The sequence below is a fragment of the Phaseolus vulgaris genome, chromosome 8 (assembly GCF_051622355.1).
Source record: "Phaseolus vulgaris cultivar YP4 chromosome 8, ASM5162235v1, whole genome shotgun sequence".
Lineage (NCBI taxonomy): Eukaryota > Viridiplantae > Streptophyta > Magnoliopsida > Fabales > Fabaceae > Phaseolus > Phaseolus vulgaris.
The window spans coordinates 18,791,384-18,807,170 of NC_143505.1; positions in this window are offsets into that span (position 1 = coordinate 18,791,384).

Here is a 15,787-nt window from a genome sequence, read left to right on the forward strand (position 1 = left end):
ATATTGAAACTAATCTCAAGCATCATTGTAATTTAATCACCACTAGAAGTGGTAAAGTTGTAGGAGCATGGATTGCTGGTAAATCAGTTGTTGATAAAGATAGAAAAGATGAGTAAGAAAAGAATGAGTTTAGGAGAAAAGACGAGGAAGAAAAAAATTTAAGTGTGAGAGAGAAGAGGAGAAAAAGAAAATGTTTGAAGAAAAAAATGAGAAAAAGAAAAAGATGGAAAATAAAGAGAAAAGTGCTCCCATAGTAATGAACCTCTTGTTTAAAGTGAGAGCTCAAGATGATGAGGCGCCTTTCAAAGTTTTTGAGGTTTTGCAACCTTCTAATAAAGGGAAGATTGTCTAAGAATAAATGCATCAAAGGAAGCATTTCCTGGAACTAAAAAGCAGTTGCACCCTTCAAATGTGTTAAAGAAAGTTCTACATTATTGTACTCCACAAGAAATTGAAGAGAAGAAAGAGCATGCACCTAAACATGTTGAAAAGAAATTTACTACCATTAAGCTCCTCTCTAGAAGGTTAAAAACAAAATGGTCAAGTTTGTGGGTTGTTAAAGAAATCAAAACTGATGAAAATATTGAAATTGAAAGTCCATACTCTAGAAGAATTAAAGTTCTAACCAGGTAAATGTTGCAACAAAGGGTTCATCCATCATGATTGAAAAAGGCATCAAGCTATATAAACTTAAGCAAACACAAACACATATTAATCTTAATTTTGGCAATTATTTAAGAACTTATTGTTAGAATATATGGCCTTAAACGAGAGGGGGGGTGAATTGTTTAAGGGGGATTTTCGCAAACTTTGAAGGTATAATGAAAATCAATGTTGAATTACAGAGAAAGAAATCAAAGAAACAAAGAACCAAAACTGTTTCAAGATGATATCAGAAAAACAATCAGTTGTTTCTTCGAAACAATTGGTTGTTTTTATCAGCAGTTTATTAAAACAACTTAAAAACAGAATTTAAAGAGTTAAGGGTAAGAGATAAGCACGCAAGCAATTTATACTGGTTCACTCTTACACCAAGAGCTACATCCAGTCCCCAGAAACCACTGGGTATTCCACTATGCAATCAAAACCAGATTACAAACACCACACACCAAAGTAGTGACCTTGAACCTCTCAAGAAACACACTACCTTTGGCAAACCACACCAAGAATGTTGATCTTGAACACCTCAAGAACACACAACATTCCTTGGCAACACAACTACAGAAATACAGTAATCAAGGAAGAAGGGAATAGAATACACCTGGGTATTACAAAGCTTAAAGATCAGAAATACAACCCAATCCTATTCCACACACTTAAGAATGATCCAAAGCTCTTTTCAAATCTTGGAAAAACTGTTTTGATAAACTCTTTCTGTTACTCCAAGATTAGGAGCGTAAAACTACCTTTATATAGACCAACCAAGTGGTCAAAAGCATTTAATAAAGGAGCCAAGTTAGTTAGGATCATTTAAAACATATTAAAACCGCTTAACAGAATTCTGTTACGGTTTGCAGGAAAACAATCAGTTGTTTTGTCGAAACAATCGATTGTTTTGGTTTGACAGCAAAGTCAACCAAGTTTTTCAAAAACAGCTAAGGCAAAACTGTTGGGTTTAATAGTGCCAAAGTTCAAGAGGGGGGGTGAATTGACCTTTTAAAACTTCTTCGCAGAAACAGTGTTTAACCCAGTTTTACAGAAAATAAATCGATTTATGTAAAAATGAACAGATTTATTTCAGCACTGTTTTTGTTTGAAAAGCTTTTAATTCAGCAAGATTAATCACAAGATCATGCAGTGAAAATTTTCAGCAGCACCCACACAAATATCTGATTTGAAAAACAGTGAAACACCAAAACTGCAAGCTTCAATTTCAAGCAAGTGATTAAGGTTCAATTGATAGCATGCTAATTAATTGAGTGATCTTTGCACACAAGCTGTTCCAGTGGCCTTTAACAGACTATGAATGTTCTTCTTGATGTTAAGCAATTTTCCAGAAATTAAGAACACTTAATCACAGAACAGCAAGCTTCAACTTTTAGCAATTTGTTTAAGGTTCAATTAATGATATTGACAGTTTCTTGATCAGCCTATCACAATCAATCTGTTCCAATGGTTTTAGTAGATTATGTATGTTCTTATCAGATTCAAATACCTTTTTCAGAAATCAAGAACAGTATGCAAAGTGCCCAGAAAGAACAGATTTATTTTCAATTGAACAGATTTATTTCTTTGCTGTTTTATCAATTATGCAGAACCGAAATTGCAGAGTGAGGGAGAGAATGAACACAAACAATTATACTGGTTCACTCAACCTGAGCTACATCCAGTCTTCACCAACAACAGGTGGAATTCACTAACACACAGTACAATCAAGTACACTTCCCACTGTTCTTGAAACCTACAAGAACTTAGGTACTCATGCTGAAAAAACCTATTTCAGCATACACACACACCCACTCTTCAAGAACACCTATCAAGAAGAGGGTTCAACCAAACTATTACAAGAAAGAGATGTGAAACGACTACACCTGATTGAGGATACCCAGATCTGCCTTAAACCAGTAGGCAAGATTGCTAAAACAGTAGCTGAACCTCACACCAAGCTTTTGGAACCAAACCAAGAACAAACACTTTTTGATTTTTGAAATCTTTGAAGAACAAATGCTAATCCTTGAAAACACTTAACTCTCTGCTGTTAAAACTTGTTTTTTGCAAATGTATGAACTGTTTGAATCGTTATTAACCTCAGAAACAAGTTTGCATTTTATAGAAAGTCAGCTTATAACAGAATTTTGAAAAACAGTTAAAGCTGTTATAAAATGAACAGATTGAAAATAAAATGAACAGATTTATTTTCAAAAGCAGTTAGAGAATCTGTTAAGTGAGGAGACTTAGTCAACCATTCTGGTGCAGAGATAAAACTGAAAACGTTTAAGCTTGTCATGGCACCAGAGAGAAAAAGAATCTATTCATTTACAGATGAACAGATTTATTTTTCAAAACGAAAACAGAGAAGGTTTAACTATTTGAAACTCAGTCGTTTTGAAAAGAAGAAGACTTAGTCAAAATACCTGATGCACAAAATCAAATTTTTACAAGACTTTAGCCAAGGCATCAGTGAAGAAAATGAATCTGTTTATTTAGAAAAGAACAGATTTATTTTTATGCAGTAAAACGTGTTTTTGTGTAAAACATGTGAAAAACAGTTTTAGAAAACTTATGCTTGTTCTTAACACATGGCCAGTGGTTATGAGGTGAGATACTCAGCAAAAAGCTACTCTTAGACAACCTCTAAGCACTTAACTAAGACACACTTAAAGCAAAGCACAAATACATGGAAAGTTCATAAATGTCTTCATCAAACACAGCATACAAGTCTTCATCAAACACAATCTTGAAGGGGCAGCAACCATCTTCAACAAAAACAACCTGTTGTTAGGTAAAACAACCTGTTGAATTTTTTACAGCTTTAACACATCTCTTCAAAAGGTTAAAGATTTAAATGAACTTGGATCATCTTAAGGAGTGAATTAACAAGTTTCAAACAACTAGACAACACACACACACCCAGCAGCAAGGTCTTCAAGCTTTCCTCTTGGATTTGGAGATATCAAAGCATCTTGTTCAACACTTATTATTCTTTTAGGTTATCTTTTATTAATTTTTAGTTTAATTTTATTTAATTCTTTTCATTATGATTTTGCCCTCCTTGTTTTATTTTTTTCCAGGTTTTAGAAGAAGATTTTTTTTAATAAGCAAAAATTGGAGCGCTTTAGCCCAACTTCATCACCAAAGGAAGAGCTTTGCCCATTCGAATTATCAAGATCCGGCTACCAAAGTAAGAAAGATTTTGAATAACAAAGAGGAGAGCGGTCTACAAGAGTAAGCGAATGGTTAATTCACTCAAGTCTTTCTTGGAAGTGGAAAACCAAAAGATGCTATGCTGCCTACCCCTACCAAAGAACGGTGGGCGAGCAAGCGAAGCCCCAGGTTCAGAAAGAATAGTAGATAAAGTAGAAAGCCCCTAGTCTTATAAGACACTTGCTCAAGCAAAGCTTAAGAAAATGTTTCTTGCACAAACTAGTTTAAGAGAATGAGGCTCGCTTGATCAAGGCTTGAGGACACTTGAGTGAGAGACACTTGGCTTGAATAAATTAGTTAGGATCACTGTGATCACATTGACAACTTTGTTGCTACTATTGTTTGACCTAGAAATACTCTTTGAACAAGTAGTAAGGAAAACCCCAACTCAAGTGTTATAAATTTAAGGTTAGAATACACATCCCTCAGACACACACATCAAAACATTTATGTAGAAACACCACACTACATTCTTAGTCTTTTAGTATTTTCTTTTAGTGTTTGGTGTTTAAGCCATTAATGCGTAAATATCTTATTGTTAGAGTTGACGTAATTGTTCGACTAATGTAATTCTTATTCTCCTTTCAATAAGATTGATTTATTGAATTATTTTTTTTTACTTTACTTTTAATGTATGTTTGGCCTAATAAACCAAATCACGGTTTAATAATTTTAACTAAGGTTGACAAACTCTATTTTAGTTAGGATCTAGGTAAAAATACTAGTATCACTTATCCTATATGAATTAGGGTAAGAACTATTGTCAATTTATAAGTCCTTGACCTTAATCTTGTTTGATGTAACTGAGTACTTGAAATTATTGGATAAGCAATCAATTGAATTGCGTGGAAAAGGTTAGTGAAGTCAACCTCCAAAATCTCTTTATATTTAAATTATCTTTATCTTTATTGTTATTTTTATTTAAGTATTTATAGTTATTATCTTTGATTTTATTTTTAAATCTTCAATCTATCCATTTTATTTCCTTGATGCTTAAATAGTTATATTGTAAGTCTTTAAGAATTCAATACTTCGATTTTTGTCCATTTACTACTTGTGATAATTTGGTATGATTACCAAAACATTGACAAGTCACCAACGTCATTGCGAAATATTTACATTGTATAATTATTTATAAAAAAAAATCTAGGGTTTAATAGTTTGTTTTTAATTTCTGCACATATATGAATTTATTTATTTATTTTCAATTGTGAAAATTTGAATTACTATTTTTTTTATCAGATCTCACTTGTTTTTTTCTTGGTAACTCTTATTATTTATGGAAGGTAGATTTGTAAGTATTGAGTTCCCTATTGGATGATAGATTGAGAAGGTCTTTAGAAGGATCGAGGCAGTCTTGAGAAAACAGTAGGAGACCTGATGATGTTTTTTTTTTTTTTTGTTCAGCAATGAATTAATGAAATAGAACGGGACACTTCAGGGGTGTCCCAACCCGTATACAAAAAGTGTTCAAAGCTTAAGCATACAACTATATATGACAGAATATACTACAGCAGTGAGTACACAACTTAGCTATAAGAAAAACCCCTGCCCCACCTCAGGCGTGATCCACTTGGAAAAACTAAGAAAATGACCACTGCATAATTGCTTCAGAGTTGGATGCAAGTCTCCCACCGAAAGCCATAGGCACTTTCAGTTTCTTAGACCAGAAAAGCATCATGGACCCGTTCACTTCTTACCACATTTTGCTAACAGATTTTACCTCCACGTTCAGCACAGTGTCCGTGTTGCACCCTGAGAATTGAGTGTTGCTGCTATGATTACAAAGACCTGCCATAACACATGTGAAAAGGCAACCAAAGCGTTCCTACTTCGTGATGCCCCTTACTGCACCCAAAAGCTGTGACACCATCAAAGCCTTTTCACCCATTCGGTCCAAGACCTTGCTTCAGCAAACCAACCTTACAGCATCACCATTCCGCCCCACCCACCTAATGTAGCATTTACTGCATACCGTTCCAGGCCATCCCTACCCCATCCAGCAGCATCAGCTACCCATACTATCACTCCAGTCCATTGCACCATTCACCCCAGTGAGCCCAACGAGTGTCCAAAGCCATGTCCATAACCACGTCCAGCATCTAAAACTCCTCCATTCCACCTATAGCTCATAACTGCAGTTTTGAACAAAACACCGATTGGGCCGTGAGTACCAAACTATAAACAACAAAAGTGTACCCTTTGTAGCTGATGGAAACCAAGTAGAGGATGCTCTAGGCCATGAAGCCCAAGCCCAACAAGGGGCCCAAGCCCATCAAGGGGTCCAAGCCCAACAAGGGGCCCAAGCCCAACAAGGGGCCCAAGCCCAACAAATTACTAGGAGCATGGCAAGAGCTTTGGGACAAGAGTATAATAAAATGGCTCTTCTTATTTCTTTTGTAGAATAGGGGTGTGAGTGTAATAAAAAGGTGTAAGTAGTAAGGGAGTCTATGGGGGAGTGTAGATAGGAGCCTAGGGGGTGCCAAACCGAATTTCATTGCATTTGTGTGCCATTTAGCTTGCATTTTCAGCACCTCTAGGCTATAAATAAAGGTGCTTAGCTTGTACAATTCAGATTGGAATTTTATAGTAGAGAGACTATACTCAATTTGGGAGAGAATTTGTGAGTTTTTGAGTCTTCCTCTTCTTTGCCTTATCTTGTGAGCTATGGTGAGCTTCAAGTGGTGGCACTCCATCACTTATCTTGGTTCAAGGTTCCAAGTGGCGTGAATGGCTTCTTCCAATCCTCAAAATCCAGCAAGCATCTTCATATAAGTGTCTTCTTTCCTTTCTTCAATTTTTCCATTCGGTAGTTTCATTTCCTAATGTGCTTCCTTCATTTTCTACCATTTACATTCTGTTTTCCAGCTTTGTTCTTTGTTTCTTTTTCGGTTCAGTAGCTAGTTTCTTAATTCTGTCCAGTTTTAATTCTTGTTCTTCCTTCCTTTTGTTTTGATTCAATTTGACAATACATGGACTTCAATATGAGTCTTGGTTGGTGCTTAGTTTTGGTGAGTTCTTGAATTTAGAACATTGATCCAATTCTAAAGTAAAGTGCCTTTTCAAATCCAGCTCAAGTTGTTCCTAAGAATGTCAAGAATCATGTGTTCTTGTAGTTACATTCACATCAGTAGCTCTGTACATCCTTCTGTGCACACGATCATCATCAGGACCTCCTAACATTCCTATACCATATATCTTCACTTATAACTCTTGATACAAAGCATTGGGTTTAAAACCCAATCCACAAAAGAGTAGTTGAACTTGTGTGCCTTGTTCTTCATCCATAACCAAGATTTAAGCTGAGCTTGTTGAAACATCTCTTCTGCATCTGCAACCCCTTGTTTGAACACAATGAAGTTCCTATGCTCCCAAATACTTCGTATAATAGCTACCCAAATACCTTTCCAAACCATGTCTTGTTTGTTGCTGGCCTGAGTCAACGTAAAGCTTTCAAAGTGATTTTTTAAGGCATTATGTTGTACGGATAAAATACCAATCCATCTATAGCATAATTCCCACACACGCACAGCCACATCACACTCTAGAAACAAATGGTGACAAGATTCAGCTTTAGTTTGGCATAAAACGCACAGCGTTGATTCCATCGTCACTCCCCTCCTCTCCAAAGACTCTCTAGTTGGTAATCTGTCCAACAAGGCCCTCCATGCAGTGATCGTGACAGCGGGAAAAGCCTTGGCCTTCCACAATAGTTTAAAGACTTCATTATGGGTGCCATCACCTCTCTTAGTTAGGCTTGCATATGCTGTTTTTACAGAAAAACACCCCTTTTCATTGATCCCCCACACCCGAATGTCTTGCTCCTGCCTTTTAACATTCGCCCTAGATATGTGTATTATTAGGTCCGTTTCCAACACTGATTCCCACTCGAATCTGGCACGCCTCCACCTTAAATTCCATCGCCATTCTGACCCTTCCCACTCACCTACTTCTTTCACTGTCTGGCCCTGATTACAAGATATAGAATACAGCCTGGGGAATAAGGATTTGAGGTTGGAATTTCCAACCCACACGTCCTCCCAAAAATTTACTTTTTCACCGGATCCTAGGATCCATCCCATTTCGGCTTGGAACCATCCGTCTCCTATTCCTTCTGTGCATACTTTATGAAGATCCCTCCACCACCATGACTGTGATTTAAGAGAGGATTGCATAACCTCGCCTCCTCCATCATATTTCGACTCCAAAATGTCCTTCCATCTTCCTTTCTCATCCGATAGCCAACGCCATCTCCATTTGGCTAACAAAGCATAGTTGAAGTCACGTATGTCTATGATACCCAGTCCTCCCTCCTCTTTTGGTTTACACACGTTTTTCCAACTTACCCATGATATCGGCCTTTTTCCGTTCCCCCAACCCCACATAAATCTCCTTTGGATACTAATAATGTTCTTGCAGACTGAGACCGGAGCTCTAAACAAGGATAAGTAGTATAGGGGTACGGCATTAAGAACAGATTTGATGACACAAATTCGGCCTGCCATTGATAAGAATCTCCCTTTCCACGTGCTAAGCCGAGCTTCTAACTTGTCAATGACTGGCTCCCAAAATTTCTTCTTCCTTAGGTTGCCTCCCACCTCGATTCCAAGATACTTGAAAGGCACTGTCATCTGATCGCAGTTCAAAGTCTTCATGTAACATATGATATTGTTCCTTGGCACATTAATGCCTGCAAGCTTGGATTTATGGAAATTAATCTTAAGACCAGAGGCTATCTCAAACCCTCTGAGAATAGCCTTTAAAGTCACCACATTACTAAAGGAGTCCTTGCACATAAACAAAGTGTCGTCAGCAAATTGTAAAATGCTTAACTCGACCTCTTGTCTACCAATCCTAAGACCGGATAGTAGATTTGCCTTCACTGCTTGCGTTACCAACCCAGCCAATCCTTCCGCAACAATCAGAAAAAGAATGACCTGATGATGTGAGTTGATTTTTAGATGATTCATTTTTATGGTGACACTTTTACTTAGAGTTGAGATTTTAGCAAATTATGGTGAAACCTAAGGATGATTCCCACTGGACACGAACTTAACCAAATGGTCAACACATTGATATTGAAAAGAGAGAAAACAATCAATGCTTTTTGCAGTTTTATTAACCACATTTGAAAAGTTGTAATGAAATCTTTAGGTCAGCACCAAATCCCAACAATAAGTCATGTGAGTGTACAATGGTTAAGTCAATAACATAAAATATTTTATCTTTCTCTCTCCTAGTCACACATATAAGTAGAGTGTTAGAATTGTAGGCCTTAAACCAGAGGGGGTGAATTGTTTAATGAAAGATTTTCGAAAATACAGCTGTGTGTAAAGTCAATTTTTCAATTATGTGAATTGATCCAGGTGTATTCCTTCCTCTTCTTTTAATCTTTGTATTTCTGTAAGGTTGTATTGTACAGATCAAGAGGGTTTTCTGATCTGTGTTGTGGTTGCAAAGAGAAGGTTGTGTTCTTGAAGGGTTCAAGAACATCTCTTTGTTGTGTGTGCTGTAAATTACAAGAGTTTGATTTGTTAGTGAAATTCCCAGGTGTTTATGGGAACTAGATGTAACTCTTTGTTAAGAGTGAACCAATATATGTTAGAATATATGACCTTAAACGAGAGGGGGGTGAATTGTTTAAGGGGGGTTTTTGAAAACTTTTTCAGCTAGAACAAAATCCTTTGTATGAAACTCAATCAGAAATTTAGTTAGCCAAGATATAAAGCACAAAACAGCAAAGCACCAGAAAAACAATCGGTTGTTTATACCAGCAAAGCAATAACAACTGAATTTAAATGGGTTTAAGGGAAGAAAGAGATACACAAACAGTTTATACTGGTTCACTCTTAAACCAAGAGCTACATCCAGTCCCCAAAAGCCATTGGGCAATTCACTAAGCAATCAATACAAATTACACACAAACCACCAAAGAAGTGACCTTGAACCCTTCAAGAAACACACTTCCTTTGGCACAACATACACAAAAAATGTTGATCTTGACAACCTCAAGAGCACACAACACTCCTTGGCAACAACACCAGAAATTACAAAGTATTCAGAACGAATTACACTTGTTTACAGAATAATCTGAAATTAATACAGATGTAATCCTATTCCACTCTCTCTTGAGAAAATCCAAAGCTGAAATGTGAATGTTCAAAACTTGAAAGCAATCTTTCACAACTGAAAAACTCAAATCTGTTTTTTTTTTTGTTATAAAACATAAACAAACTATTTATAGCTTTCACAGATTGGTCAAAGCATTTAATAGAGGAGCGTATTCAGTTAAAAAACATTTAAAGCACACTCAATTAACAAAACAGAATTCTGTTAGGATTTTTGTTCCCGCCGGTTGACCTGGGTCGTCCTTATGCGTGGCTTGTCCTCACGAGCTAGGACACCTTCGTTCTGCTCCGTCTGTGAGTACCTGGAAAGAAGTGAACAAAGGGGCGCCCTCGCGGCCATTTGCACTCCGACGATCAAGTCAGCTAGCGAGAAACATCAAAGGTGACACACCTTCGTATCGGAACACTGTGAAGGGATGCTCTGAAGGTGGTCGTGAATACTGAGTGGCTAATACTGTGTGCCCTAATTGTCTGTGCTTACAGTGGGTGCACCGTGAAACAACTAGGGTTTGTGGCTCTGTGTAAACTGTGAGAATGAGGTCAAAAACCCGGATCTCCCTTCAAACGTCCCAAGGCCCCTTTTTATACACCTCCCGCATTTAAAGCGCGTTAAAACGCATTGAAAGTGTATAAAAATATGCCTTGAAACATTTGATACGTAAACTAAATTAACGCGTACCTTAGAGAACTTTCAGGAGAATATTGATATTCCAGTGCTTATTGCCACGTGTTCTTCTGACTTGATCGTTATTCTACGCAGAGAGCCTCACAGCGTCGTAACCCAACTTAGGGTTATTCCATTGTGCGAGTCCTCTTTCCTCGAAGAGCATCTGGCGCGTGGCATGACTTTCTGGGTGCCAACTCAGACCCCCCAACCTCTAGTCACTTCCCCTGGGAATGTATCTACCTTCCTCTTGCACTACGCACGTGGTTTGCCCCTGGGCGTGGCCCTCTCATGGATTGTATCTATCCCAGGGGCCTCCCAGCGGTGGCATGAGTACTTCACGAGTCACGTTACTCCCTACTAGTACTAGAACTATGGCCTTGAAGCCACCTTTCTCTTCTCTTTGTTACTGTTTTGGGCTACGTCTTAACCTGACGATGCTTCAACCTGGTGACACCCTCTCCTGGCAACGTCTTCTCTAGGCGACGCCCATCTTGGCGACGCCTTATCTCGGCGACGCCTCAAGCGGTCAGTCTGTTGACTTCCTTCTTTGGACTCCTCGAGTGGTCCCACTATATGTTGACTTTGACTTAACTGTTGATTTTGACTTTGGTCAACGCCCGGGGACGGGACGGTACAATTTTCAAACAAACAATCCATTGAAATCACGAAACAATCGATTGTTTTGGTTTCACAGCAAGTGAACCATCCAAAACAGTTTTCAACTTTTCAAAAACACCTAAGAGCAAAACAATCGGTTGTTTCAACAAAGCAACAGATTGTTTTTCACTTAGTTTGAAAAAAACTTTAATCTTAAAAGGTTTTAAAAACAAGTTAGCTTTAGATTCACCAAATAGTGGATTACACAAATAAACTATCCAGATCCTATCCTAAACACAACAACAACTCTAGCCTTGCATCAAACACTTGGATTTGGATTCTTCAAAGCCTTTGATCACTCTTGATCAATAGTATAAACCTGTTGTGTTGATTTATCTTCCCTTATCTCATTTATAATATTTTTAATCATTGCTTTTGTACACTGCTGATAAAAATAATCGGTTGAATCGAAGAAACAACCGATTGATTTTCTGGAATCAAGTTAAAAGCAGATTTGATTTTGGCTGAACTTGCTCTGTATCTTTGATTTTGCTTGTGACTTTCATTAAACCTTAAAAGTTTGTGAAAATCTTGCATAAACAATTCACCCCCGCTTTTGTTTTAGCCCTGAAATTCTAACAAATTTTGCCTAGGCGAGATCCCTCTTATGACATTCGACCTTTTTTCGTGCAACTTGCCCATGCGAGCCCAATAATGCCCAGGCAAGAAATCACTTAGGCCAAGCCCAACTAGGTTAAATATGAGGCTTGAGGCACAACCATGGGACATCATTGAGTGGATTTCAATTGAACTGGGAGAATAGAAGGTGTTAGAAACCCTATAAGAGGCAATCGTCACGCATAAATATCCTGAATCTTCTTTTTTTGCTGTCAATGCTTGTAATAGCCAACATGAGTGGCTAATTCTACCCTTTGGGATTGGGAGTAATTTGTTCAAACTTTTATGTATTATGGTGATATTTAAATATGATATTTTGTTCTTGATTGATGATTGATATTGTCATTTTATTTGTAATGCGTGTTTCTATGATCTATATGCTTAGATTTGACTGAAAAGTATTTCTAAGTTTTTGACCCAAATGATAATGATTAACGTATTTGAATTGTAGGAATAAATTTGAAATGTTAATTGCTATCAACATCTAAACGTAACGATAATAAGTTTTTATAAATATTAGGAGATTCTTTAATAATTTTATATGCGAGGAATAAATGTTTAAGAGATTCTCTTAATAATTTTATATGCGAGGAATCAATATAAATGACTTTTATACGGACATCAATATCAATCAAAGGATAGAATATTACCATGCTATTCAAAATACAAAAGAGTAAGAAGGATGAACCCCAATCTCAATTTTTCCAATTGAACCAACAAACTCTTTGACTTGTTTTCTTTCTAATTTTGAAATCACAACAAACTCCCAACAAACTTTATTATTTTGTTTTCTATTTAGTGAATCTTTTACTTGATTATTCATCTGTCCCTCTTGGGTTCGATATTCATCCTCAGGGACAAATGATTACTTATGATAACATGATGCACTTGTCGTAAATTAGTCATCACTTGTTCTTGAAAACCCATTTTGTGTGTATTACATTCATCTCAGTTATTTTTGGAATTAGAGACCACACCTCCTTCTCACCGAACTGATTTAACTCTTCCTGCATGGCTAGTGTCCAATTTCCATCTTGCAATGCTTCATCAAGATTCTTTGGCTACACTTGAGACACGAAGGCCATTGCTTCACTAAAGTTGTTGAGAGAGTTTCTGCTTGATACGCCTTTCTCAATATTTCCAATGACATTGCCTATGGTAAAGTCTCTAAGAGTCCTCCATTCTCTGGGCAATTCTAGATTTATAGCATGTTCTTTGGCAGGAATTGAATCAGTTATTTCTGAATCAATCAATTGATTTTTTTGAAGTGCAATTCTTAAATCACTTGATTCAAGTTCATCTGTAACAGGCTTAAGCAGATAATTGTTCATCTCATAAAAAAGCACATGGACAGACACTTCAACAGTTAAAAGCCTCCTATTATAGATTCTATATGCATGTCCATTCAAAGCATAACCAATAAGAATACCTTCATCAGATTTTGCATTAGATTTTCCAAGATTATCCTTACCATTATTCATAATAAAACATTTACAACCAAACACTCTAAGATGGCTTATATTAGGCTTTCTACCTTTATACAACTCATAGGATGTTTTCTTTAAGACATGCCTAATTAAAGTTCTATTTAAAACATATACAACAATGTATACAATCTCAACCCAAAAGTATTTAGGAAGATCATATTCATTTAACATAGTCATAGCCAACACTTCTAGTGATCTATTATTCCTTTCAACTACATCATTCTGTTGTAGTGTTCTAGGAGCATAAAAACTATGTGTAATTCCATATTTTTCACATAACCTATTAAATCTTTCATTTTGGAACTCTCCCCCATGATAATTTCTAATAGATTTAATATTGCAGTTTTTTTTTTCATTTTGTAGAACCATAGCCAATTTCTTAAACACACCAAATGTATTGTTCTTAGCAACAATGAATAAAATCCGGGTATATTTAGAAAATCATCAACAATAACCAATGCATAATAATTTCCAGCAAGATTAGCAGTTTTAGAGGGTCCAAACTACATGCAGAATGTCTAAGGGCTTGTTAGAGGAAATTATATCTTTAAGTTTAAAGAAAGATCTAGTATGTTTTCCTTTCAAACATGCATCACAGATTCTATTATTTTCAAACTTTATTTTAGGAGAATGAGAAACCAAATCTTTTGTATTTAACATATTCAAATGATCAGTATGAATATGTGCAAGTCTCATATGCCACAACTCGGATTCATCAGCTTTTGAAATGAGACATTCATTCACAAAGATATTATGATGAATGTTAAGGGGATAGGTATTATTGAACCTTTTACCAGTGAATACCACCTTACTAGTGTCTTCATTACAAATTTGACAAGTTTCAAATTCAAAATTAATATTGTATCCCTTGTCACAAACTTGAGTAATGCTAAGAAAATTGTGTTTCAACCCTTCAACATAAAGAGCATCCTTTATAATTGTTGATGTTTCAGTTCCTATGTCTCCTTTTCCAAGAATCCTCCCACATAGGTAACATATCCTTCTGATTTCTGTATCAACACAACAAATTGAGATAGATCACTTGTCTCTTCCTTATTTAGTTGAATGCACATGATTAGCACTGTTAAAAGAAGCATACTTTTTTTAGCAGAAACATAATAGATAACTTAACATTTTTTTTTCTTTCCAGGTTTATATCCTAAACCACTTTTACCAAACACAACATTTTGTGAACCTAGCATAGTTTCAAGATTAGCTTTCCCATGGTAAACTTAGACAACGTTTTCATAACATATTATACCTTACTTCCCAAACCTTTGCAATTTCTATAGTTTTTAATTTTACTGGATTCAACACATTTACAAGAAGCATGCAAACAAATCAATTCTAGATTAACAAGTTGTGTTTTGACCATCATGCAATTCTTTTTTCTAAAGATTTTACTTTTGATTCAAGAAAACTTTTTGCATTTTTTAACTTTTTTTAACTTGTTACTTATAACAACAAGCCTATTTTCCTCCTCATTCATGTGTTTCATGAAATGCAATCAACAGTTGATCATAATTCTTAGAATCAGTAGAACATAATCTTATTGAGTCACTATTTGATCCTTCACTTTTGACCATGAAACAAAGATTAGCCTCTTCAAGCTAGGAAACAAGTGTTAGAATTAAAGGACTTAAACAAGAGGGATGGGGGGGGGGTGAATTGTTTTTGAAAGATTTTTGCAAGGATTGAAGGTAGAGTGAAAAGTTATGAAGAATCAATCAATTGAAAATCTATTAAGCCAAATAGAAAACTTTTTTTAAGTTTGATTCCAGAAAATCAACCAGTTGTTTTCACATAACAACCGGTTGTTTATACCAGTAGATTTGAAAAACAATGTTAAAACAATTTAATGAGTGTAGGGATAAAGAGATTCAGTAATCAACTAACCACTAAGAATTCACTATGTAATCAATCCTAGATTACAAAACACACACCAAAAGTGATGATCTTGAACCCCTCAAGAACACACACCACTTTTGGCAAACCACACAGTTTCCAGAAACACCTTCTGAAACTGCACCACACCAGAACACACAGAAATACAATGTTCAAGGAAGAAGAGGAACAAAATACACCTAGGTAAATGAAAGCTTTAAGTTTAGAAGTACAAAACACAATCCTATTCCACACTTGAGATGATCCAAAAGCTTTTTGAAATCTTGAAAACTATTTTTGATTGATCTCTCTTTCTTAGTTAATGCTAAGGAGCGTTAAACAATTTTTATATGGCCTCAATCAATTGGTCAAAGAAGTTAAATAAAAAACCAAAAGCAGTTGGAATCATTTAGAACAGATTAAAACCTCTTAACAAAATTTTGTTAAGGTTTTCACAAAAACAACCAGTTGAATCTGTTTGA